We start from the raw sequence: 9,591 nt of genomic DNA on the forward strand, positions 1-9,591 counted from the left end.
ATCATAGCCTATCAGTTGGGCATATATATATATATATATAGGTGACCAAATGAGTATATATATATATTTATATATATATATAGGTGACCAAGTGAGTGCAAATGATGTTAAGTTGGAAAACGTTAAGTTAATGAAAGTGAAGTTAGACTGCTTGATTGTAAGTTTAGCCGTAACGGGCAATACTTAAAGTAAGTTTCACTGTTTAACAGAGATAAGGAGAAATAATTTGTCTTTTCTTGTGTGGACAATTATTTGAAGTTCTGAATACAATTGTGGTAAATTTATCGCACATTGTGCAGTAAGAAACAGAGTAGAAAAAATAATAATTAGTCTTGTCAATTGTGTTCTAAAATTTGTTTGTAGTTAAGCACAAAGCTACACAATGGGCTGTCTGTGCTCTGCCCACCACAGGTATCGAAATCTGGTTTCTAGTGTTGTAATTCCGCAGACACTGGAGGGCGGATTCTAAAGTAACCGAATCACCCTGTGTGGACTTTTGATAAAAAGAAAATTAAAGATACAACTGTGACAGACATTAGTGTAACGAGGTTTTGTACATACGTTTGAACTGTTTTGAATATATTGTTTTGAAACAGGTGGGTTGTGCGCTAACCATTTATTGTTGACATTTATCGCTATCAAGTCACAGACACCTACTGTAAAAGAATCCCAGCCATAAACAAAACCTTGAAACTCCTTTAGAAATTAATTTATATATATATATATAAAAAGAAAACAAAGAGGAACATATTTATGAAAGTATTCTCTATTGTTAAACAACAGTATTAACTCGAATTCTTTTTTTTATTAAGCTATATATTTTTTCGTTAGGCTTTTATGACATCAGTGTCGCTGTCAATGTCTAGCATTCCAGAGCCTCAAGGCTTGTTACAATAAGCATGCGTACGGGAAACCAATAGTTCGGGCGCCAGTAAGCGCGAGGAGACATTGAGTAAGAGAGCTGTTTAGTTGTTAGTTGTGTTGGAAAGAGAGCTTGTTGCCTTCTGAAACTGACTTGTTGAGGTTTGATGCTGTCCTCTCGGATTGTAAAAAAAACAAAAAAACGCAAGATTGTGGAGTTGTGTTTGCTTCTTGTGAAGTACGTAATGTATTAACTGTTAAGCTCCTAAGGTGTCTTCCCTATTTTAACGTGAAACGTGTGCTGCTAACCGCTGGAGAAGTTATCGTTGACTTGTACCGCTTCTTACTTCCCATTTCCGAGACTTCGAGATTATTAGATAAGTTTGTGAAAATATACTAGCTTGAATTGAAATATATTAACGTCCGATATCAAGAGTTTGCTGAGATAAAACGCTACGAAACCAGTTTGTTCTGGATCGTCGTCTCAAAAGCTGTGACAGATAGTGTAAATTTACGATTACATTGTGTCGGCTCAGTTTTATCAAAGGATGATCGCTTCGGAACTATTAATCGTAACTGTAAAAATCTCACTTAATTAAACACAAGCAAGGAAATTCGCCTGTTTAACAGACTAGTGAACAGACAGGGCATGAACACACCACTGACAAAAAAGGTGGGTTAGCTCTGCAAGGTAGAAAACGAACAGTTTGCTGATCGAGTAAAAAAAAAAAAACCGGCTTAACCGGTATGCCCGATGTACGTGTGGTTTGGTTTCCAAGTCATGTTGTCACCTTCCTCAGCACGAGCTCTTTGAATGGCCGGTCACTCACCTCAGACTCGTCCTGTGTCTGCAGAAGTTACCTGTTAGCTACGTTAACCTGTGTGTTTGGAGTTGCTAATTAATTTTAAACATCAAGATTTTTGCTTAATCACAGTAGCCAGTCGATGGTCATTTTTAATTGACTATAACGCGCGAACTTGTTATATTTTAATACTGGTATCAAACTGGAACCATTGAACTTAATATTTGGGAAACATTACGAAAAACTTATCATGGCTGGTAAGTATTGCGTTTTTATTCATTACGCCATTTCGTATAAGTGTTTCTTAAGTCTGTCTATATGTCTAATTTAAGTGACGCGTACTATGAAAACCTGTAATAAGGAGTCAAAATTTACAATATACATGCATAAGGTATATCAACATGTCACTGTATTACTATAAATATGATTGGTTTAGACCAACGGTTCTCAAAGTGTGTTCTGCAGACTACTTGGTGGCTCGCTGTCTGAATCTCAAAAAGTAAAATGCGAGTCTCATCAAAAGCAGCGCCATCTGGCCCATTTAGTGGTTCGCAGTAGAATAAATTTGAGAATCACTGGTTTAGACACGCATGTAGACTTCTATATATAATAATAATACATCCTGGCACCCATTAAGTAGTGTAACTTATGTCTTTATTGTTATCGAATCGGACGGGTTTAATGTCTTATCAATATCAGTCACTTTTCAGTATTCTTGAATTATTTAATTAAGTAAAAACTGAAATTCAATAACATAATAAAATTTTATGTATAGTAAATGTGATGCTTAAACTCTGATTTTTTTAATCATCTAATTGGACCTGGTGTTATTAATCTTTAATGCAGAAAGAAGAAGGTTAGAGAGTCATGTTGGCGAACTCTCGAAACATACAGTTTTTATGAGTACTACTACTAGTGTCATTAACGTAGGGAATGAATCACATTGACAACGATAGTACAGTAAAACATGGCGTGTTTATGTAATACCACTAGCTAGGGAATGAATCATGTTGACTACTACAGTACAGTAAAACATGACATGTTTATACGTATATGAAGTACAGAAAGAAATAGAGTGAAAAGGGTGTTTACTTCAGTTCTATATGCTGTTTAACTGTTGTAGAGACAAAATATTATGCTCTTCATTTAGAACATCGTTTTAAATATGTGAATGACTAGTAGCTATTATGGAGCGTTTGATTTCTTCATTGTGTGTAACATATATTCATACCAAACTGGTGTATTTATGTGTTTTTACACTTACAAGAAAGAAACCTATCATTCTATAGGTATTTGAAGAACTTGTAGCAATCCGCCACAATTTAATTCTTCGTATTAGTTAGTGGTAGTGTCCAGGGTCACTGATGAGGAGTGGAATTCTCCGAAACTAGGCTGACTCACAGACACACAGCCCAATGAAAGAATAGACCATTCCAAGCTTGTACTTGTTAAACAAATGTTTAAACAACTCTACTTATTCAATATATTCATACGTTACATTATAATATCTCACGCGCCAATACGTACATAAATTACACCCATCTTTATTTAACCATCAAATTACCGACCTGTTTTTGTACTGTTCATATTGGTTTAACATGTTTTACCTGTTCCAACATTCAATGTAAAGAAACAGACCAAAGAATTTGGGTGAAATCGTCCATTTTCTTTGTAAAATATGTACGGATCTCCCAGCAATGATCAGTGGAAGTTAATTGTACGATCTTTCATTAATTTTGTGCGCGATTTATTTGTTAGGAATGCTCAACGAAGTCATGGACTCATAAGGCTGTTTTGTGCATAAATAGCTTGGAAAAAAACATGTGTTTTTAAAAATGTCGATGAGGCCATGTAATTCTAGGATTCAAATTTATCTCAGTATTTCGGGAAAATATCTTAGGGAGAGGATATGAAAACAAACAACGACAAAATATGAATGTTTATCCTGTTAATTTAAATAAACTCGTACCATGACTATATATTGGATCTTAAACATTAAAGAAGTTGCAATTACGTATTGAGAGAGATAGACTGGTATGCTCTGGGTAAGACCGAAGCAGCATTTGGTTTTGCAATGTACTGGTAACATAATTTTACTCACTACTACCAAAAGTGTTTTCCGTGAATGAAACGAGCCTACACTGTAGTTTTTCTTCGTGTGTCTGTGCTCTCAGATATTTACCTTCATGCCTGAACTGCTTTTATTGTTGTAGTTGTTTTTATTAGGCGCACAAATTCTTATTTTAATTATTTTTAGATTTAACTACGTCTGGACTGCGAACTTTACACCGAAACATAAATTTAACCGACATCATTAGTCTTAATACTAGCTTTAAAGTTAAATCTTTACCAAACTTTTTCGTCTCACGTGTAGTTGCATACTCCTCTTGAGTTTTTACACGTATTTGCCTATTACACATAGCTTATTTTATGTGAGAAACGTTGGATCAACTTAGCAGGAATACGTCATGATCTGCAGCTAGTAGTAAGTTAAGTAACCCTGTTCAGCATACGTCATCACTCAATAATATTGATTAAATAATGAATTTTGACCACGCTTTTGTGTTTGTCTTTATAGTAGTTGCACCGAGGAGAATAGAAGTTTTGGCTCTTGGATGTAACATAAGAAAATGTTGTAAGCGCACTAATTTGAAGACTGTGAGAATTAAAAAGTACGTGTACTATTACACGCATGCGTGCACCATCATATATAATAGATGAAATCCAAGTAAGCTTGCCATTATTTTAGGCAGAGAATGAAAACTTAAGTTGAACTTTGAGCTCGGCACGTCTCTAACGTTACATCAAGGGAGTTGCACCAGAAATTAAAGAACAAAATATCTGAGTAATAAAACAGAAACAAGGACTGTTATAGTTCTTTGTGTGCTTACACTGTTAAAAATCATGTTTCCTGTGCGTTTATCTTGTATAAAAATTATCAGTTTATTTATGTTTAAACTGTATAAAAATTATCAGTTCTATTTATGTTTATCTTGTATAAAAATTATCAGTTTATTAACATACATAATTTCATAGGCAATTGGAAGACTGTTTTCTTTTTTCATTTTGGCGTTTAAATACATTTATTTAAAATAAAGAATCTGGGAATTAGTCAAATTAAAGCTATGTATATAGCGGCTTGAGAAGTTTTACAGATAATTCGAAAACTACTTTAAAAAGTTACGAACTTGAGAAACTAAGTACGTAGTTTTTGCAATAAAAAATGGGGAAAATAAAATCAGTTCTCAGGTGTTTTTGTTCTAAACAGAAATTGACCATTTTTTTAAAGAGAGAAAGATAAAAAAAAACAAAAACTCGTGATGAAAAAAGTGCAAAGTTAACAAATTCGTGAATTCTTCCCTAATGAATAAAGATAAGTAGTAACTGGGAAAATAGTACTAGTATTAGTAGGACATTGCGTCTATAAATATTTCTTCAATAAGTTCTTTGGACAACTATACCGCATAAACTTTCTTTTGATGAACATTTCCTCGGGAATATGAAGTCAACACTTGAACTTTGGATGGTTTATAAAAGATTTTTTTTCAAATATTTATTAACGTACCACACTTGTATTATGTACAACTAGATTGACATGTTGAAGCTGGAAACTGGGGAATTTATGATTGACATGTTGAAGCTGGAAACTGGAGAATTTATGCAGTATGCTGATACAGTTGAACGCATCGCGTCACCGTATACTTAAAAGCAACAAATTATAAAATTAAAAACTTTTGCAGAAGCAAATGTTTGGTTGAGTACGTGCGGATGAATACCGTACAGTGATTCTAAAGGCCACATCCGACGTTTTTCATGCCAAATTCGCAAGCCTTGAAATAACTAGAATACCTAACTTGGCACTAACGCAATAAATTAGTCAATGCTTATCACCAGGATCCTTTGGCATCAAAGCAATTTGTAGAGACTAACACGAGTGTCATTCTGGTTTTTATAAATTTAATGGTTTCATCTCAAAGTTAGTTATTACAGAGATCTATGGGACTGTGTTAAGTTCACTTGAAACTTCGTTATGAAAGACCTATTAAACAGTGTTAATTTCCCTTGAAACTTCGTTATGAAAGACCTATTAAACAGTGTTAATTTCCCTTGAAACTTCGTTATGAAAGACCTATTAAACAGTGTTAATTTCTTGAAACTTCGTTATGAAAGACCTATTAAACAGTGTTAATTTCATTTCAAACTTCGTTATGAAAGACCTATTAAACAGTGTTAATTTCCCTTGAAACTTCGTTATGAAAGACCTATTAAACAGTGTTAATTTCATTTCAAACTTCGTTATGAAAGACCTATTAAACAGTGTTAATTTCTCTCAAACTTAGCTAGGATAGAGAACTATGAGGCAATATTAATTTCCCATATTATTCATTATCAATTTAATATTTATTGCGGGTATCGTCCTTAATCACATGACGACCTTTTCTCGTCAACATTGGACATAACACATCAGACGTTACAAAGTAATAATCTTAGACTATTTAGTAAGTCTGAAAGATATAGTGCATTTAATATGGTTATTCTATCCTGCTAATGACTAGAATGTTCTAGGTCTAATTGTGATTTTATACAAACGTGATTTAGTGAGTTCTGCACTTTAGGACTTACGGCAGTATTCCGTGTTTGATTTAACTTTAAAACTTAAGTCTCTGCACTACTTTAACAGTACGAGTTATTTGCTTTCAAAGCAGAAAAGCTATTTTTTCTTTTTGCTCTTGTTGGGTGTGTGTTTTGGCGCTAATGTATGTTAAGTCAGGAAGGTTTCTGAAACTGTGCTAGATACTCTCTAACCCGTTGATCTTTGAGGTTTTGGAACAATGAATTGTTTTGTACACGTATGTATGGGGCGTGCAGTGGACTGGCACAGTTTGAATTACAATAGAATGCAGCTCTCGTGCTTTGGTGGTACGTTAAGAATGCAATGAATCTGTAAACTACTAAACTCGCACTCCACGCTGCTGGCAGCTTTCAGATCTCGAATGGCAACGCCACGTGACATTACCCATTCAAGCCGTCTCCAACCATTATTAAACATGTTAGTTATGTGTCGTGTACAACCAAAACTGGGATTTCGAGTTCCTTCTATATTTGAATTGTATCCAAATAATTGACAGTATAGAGAAGGACAAATAAAAAAAGATATTTTTTTTCTATCAACATCAAATCTTGTCCATTCGAGCCACTACATCTGGATTACGTCTGTTAGGGCCCCCCAGTGGCACACCGGTATGTCTGCGGACTTTCAACGCTAGAATCCGGGTTTCAATACCCGTGGTGGTAGGCCTAACAGCACTGATATTATCATGTAACATCGTCACACGTCTATCCACGTCATTATTGTCTCTGTTTTTACGTGTTGTTATCATTATGAACGGATCCACCAAGAGATTTTTAATTTTCAAACAGCAAACATCACAGTCAAAATTTGTCTCGAACAGGATGCAACTACAAGAAACAAATCTTCGATTATGGTTGACGAAAGACTTTGAACCAACCAATCGCAGAGGCTGGCAGCGTCGCCAACTAAGCTCCTTTCTTTTACCAGTAGAAAATTTTATTCTTATTCAATTGCTTAATTATCTTTTTTTAACCTCATTATTATAAGCAGTAGCTCACGTGCCTCTTCTAAGAATTTTGGGTTCCTTGGGGATATACGTACTACCGGTTGGGAATGAACGCCCAACTAATGCTGTGAAAACTAATGTATATTATTAACTTATTACAGTGGACGAAAATATTCTATTTACGTATAAATACCGTGACGTAACTACAATGTGGACACTGCATTGAATGAGGTAGATTAGGAATATAATTTTTATTATAATTACCACTAGAAGTCAAATTTTTAGAATGTTACCCGGTTCGGTTTCAAACGGCCAAATTATATATAGATCTAGTCTCACCATTAATCCGAGTGCAAATTCAGGATAATTCAACATGGAGATGACTGCAACGCTTTTTACAAAGAGTAGAAGAGTAAGTTTACTTTAATGAGTTCTTCAACAAGAAACGTTCCCCACCCCTTAGCTCCTACTACCCCTTTTACATTTGTAATATATATTGTAAGTAAAATATTTGTCAATTTCATTCACATCATTGGTTCTCATCCACTTTTTTTTTCATTTTGGATTCCCTTACGAACCAACTACAGTTTCACAGAATCCTCCATACTGAGAAACGTCTGTTGCGAAAGCTGGTCTTCAGTGTATAAAAGTGTATAATGCAATTTTCAAGTAGACATGCTTTTCACGGACATATCGTTTCTTTTTAGTTTAATTGTTTGTTTGTAGTTAGACGCAAAACTGCACAAAGGGCCATCTGTGCTGTGCCAACCCGAAGTATCGAAACCCGGTTGTTAGCGTTCCGAGTCCGCAGACATGCAGCTGAGCCACTGGGGGGCGTTTTAGTTTAATACGGTAATATGATGTTTATCATTGCTAGCTCCTATAGAATGGCCAAACAGTTGGTTGAGAACCTCGGATCTACACTGTTATATTTTAAATTTTACTTCACAATATAAACATAACCCAAATTTACAGCGTAGGTTTTTTAAATGTTTAAAATGTTGATAAGTTCCTAGAGAAGTTTATTTATTTATTTACTTAACTTACTCTGTCTTTTTATAGGTAACACAAACGTAGTGCAGAATAAACTCTTCTTAGACGCTGTTCAACATGATCCTGAATACACGCGATGTTACAGCCTTGAACAATCCCCCCCCCCAAAAAAAAGGAGAATAAACAAAACAAAAACCCAGTCTAATTGAGCAACGGGAGATAAACATCTACGTTGCGAACCAACTGTTGCGTCATGAGGACTCACTCTCCTGTTAATTATGCGCAGGGCACAGTAGCATGGCCAAGAAATAATAGACTGTTATCATGGCCACCAATAATTATCTTTGTCTTGAAAAATACGTACGTTACATAACGTGTATATACGTAATGTGTTTTAATTCTGTATTTTTGAAGAGGTAGGAAAACCTGCACGCATAAGACGATAGTCTGAAGTTGTGCGTTCTGATGATTAGTAACATTTCTCTGTCAATATTATGTAAAATAATTTTTAAGTTATGCGTTCAAACTGTGAAACATTTTAAATTATGCTTTTGGATATTCTTTGTAATACATATTTACATGCATGTGTGTGTACGCCCAGTGCTTTAAGTTTTTGTGCTTACATTTCCATCAAAGTATTATTGATCGCCACAACTCCCTCGTTTTTTACCCCGCTCTCCATGCTTGAAAATTAGTTTTAAAACTGCACGGTTATCCTCCTGGTGGGTGGTTTACAGTTACTGCAGGCCTACGTGCTTGCCCCGATGACAACAGTTGGTATTGGGTGGGTGTTTAGCGAGAACAATGGAAGTCTACCTTCATATTATACTCCGCTGTCGCGTTTAGTGGAAGCAACCTCGGAGAGACCGTGCAAAATGAATAAGGGATTGGTTGTCAGAAACAATAGCGTGCACAACGGTCGCTAGGGTAATCTATAGCAGTGAGCTGAGTCCTGACCCTTTCGATGCATTTTCTAAGTGGGTAATATATAATGGGGAGCTTTTGAAGTAGTGTGTCGTGTGGGTATATATATGTGAAGAACTAGTTTTTGCATGCCTGATAATCAAGTGCACGTTTATTTACCAGTCTGGAGGTCAAGTAACGAATATTGCTCAGCTACATGCTAGCTGTGCATTGTCCACCCATTAGAAGCCTTTTTTTGAACACATTATTCCCCCTAACACTTAGATAGATAGAGAGAACAAAATCGTTGTGAATGTTTTATTCCTCCTAACACTTAGATAGATAGAACAAAATCGTTGTGAATGTTTTATTCCCCCTAACACTTAGATAGATAGAGAGAACAAAATCGTTGTGAATGTTTTATTCCTCCTAACACTTAGATAGATAGAGAG

General features: G+C 35.2%; 1 protein-coding gene across 4 annotated transcripts in view; it reads left to right on the forward strand.

Moving 5' to 3' along the window:
- Positions 1–942: 942 nt before the first annotated feature.
- The window catches only part of LOC106461498 (catenin delta-2-like), a 129,027-nt gene continuing 120,378 nt past the window's right edge, over positions 943–9,591 (forward strand). For all 4 annotated transcript variants that reach the window (XM_013921319.2, XM_022388472.1, XM_022388473.1 and 1 more), the window contains exon 1: positions 943–1,921. The gene's annotated coding sequence lies outside the window, so the exon portion shown is untranslated. The remainder of the gene's footprint in view (positions 1,922–9,591) is intronic.

The sequence above is a fragment of the Limulus polyphemus genome, unplaced genomic scaffold, assembly GCF_000517525.1.
Source record: "Limulus polyphemus unplaced genomic scaffold, Limulus_polyphemus-2.1.2 Scaffold972, whole genome shotgun sequence".
NCBI lineage: Eukaryota > Metazoa > Arthropoda > Merostomata > Xiphosura > Limulidae > Limulus > Limulus polyphemus.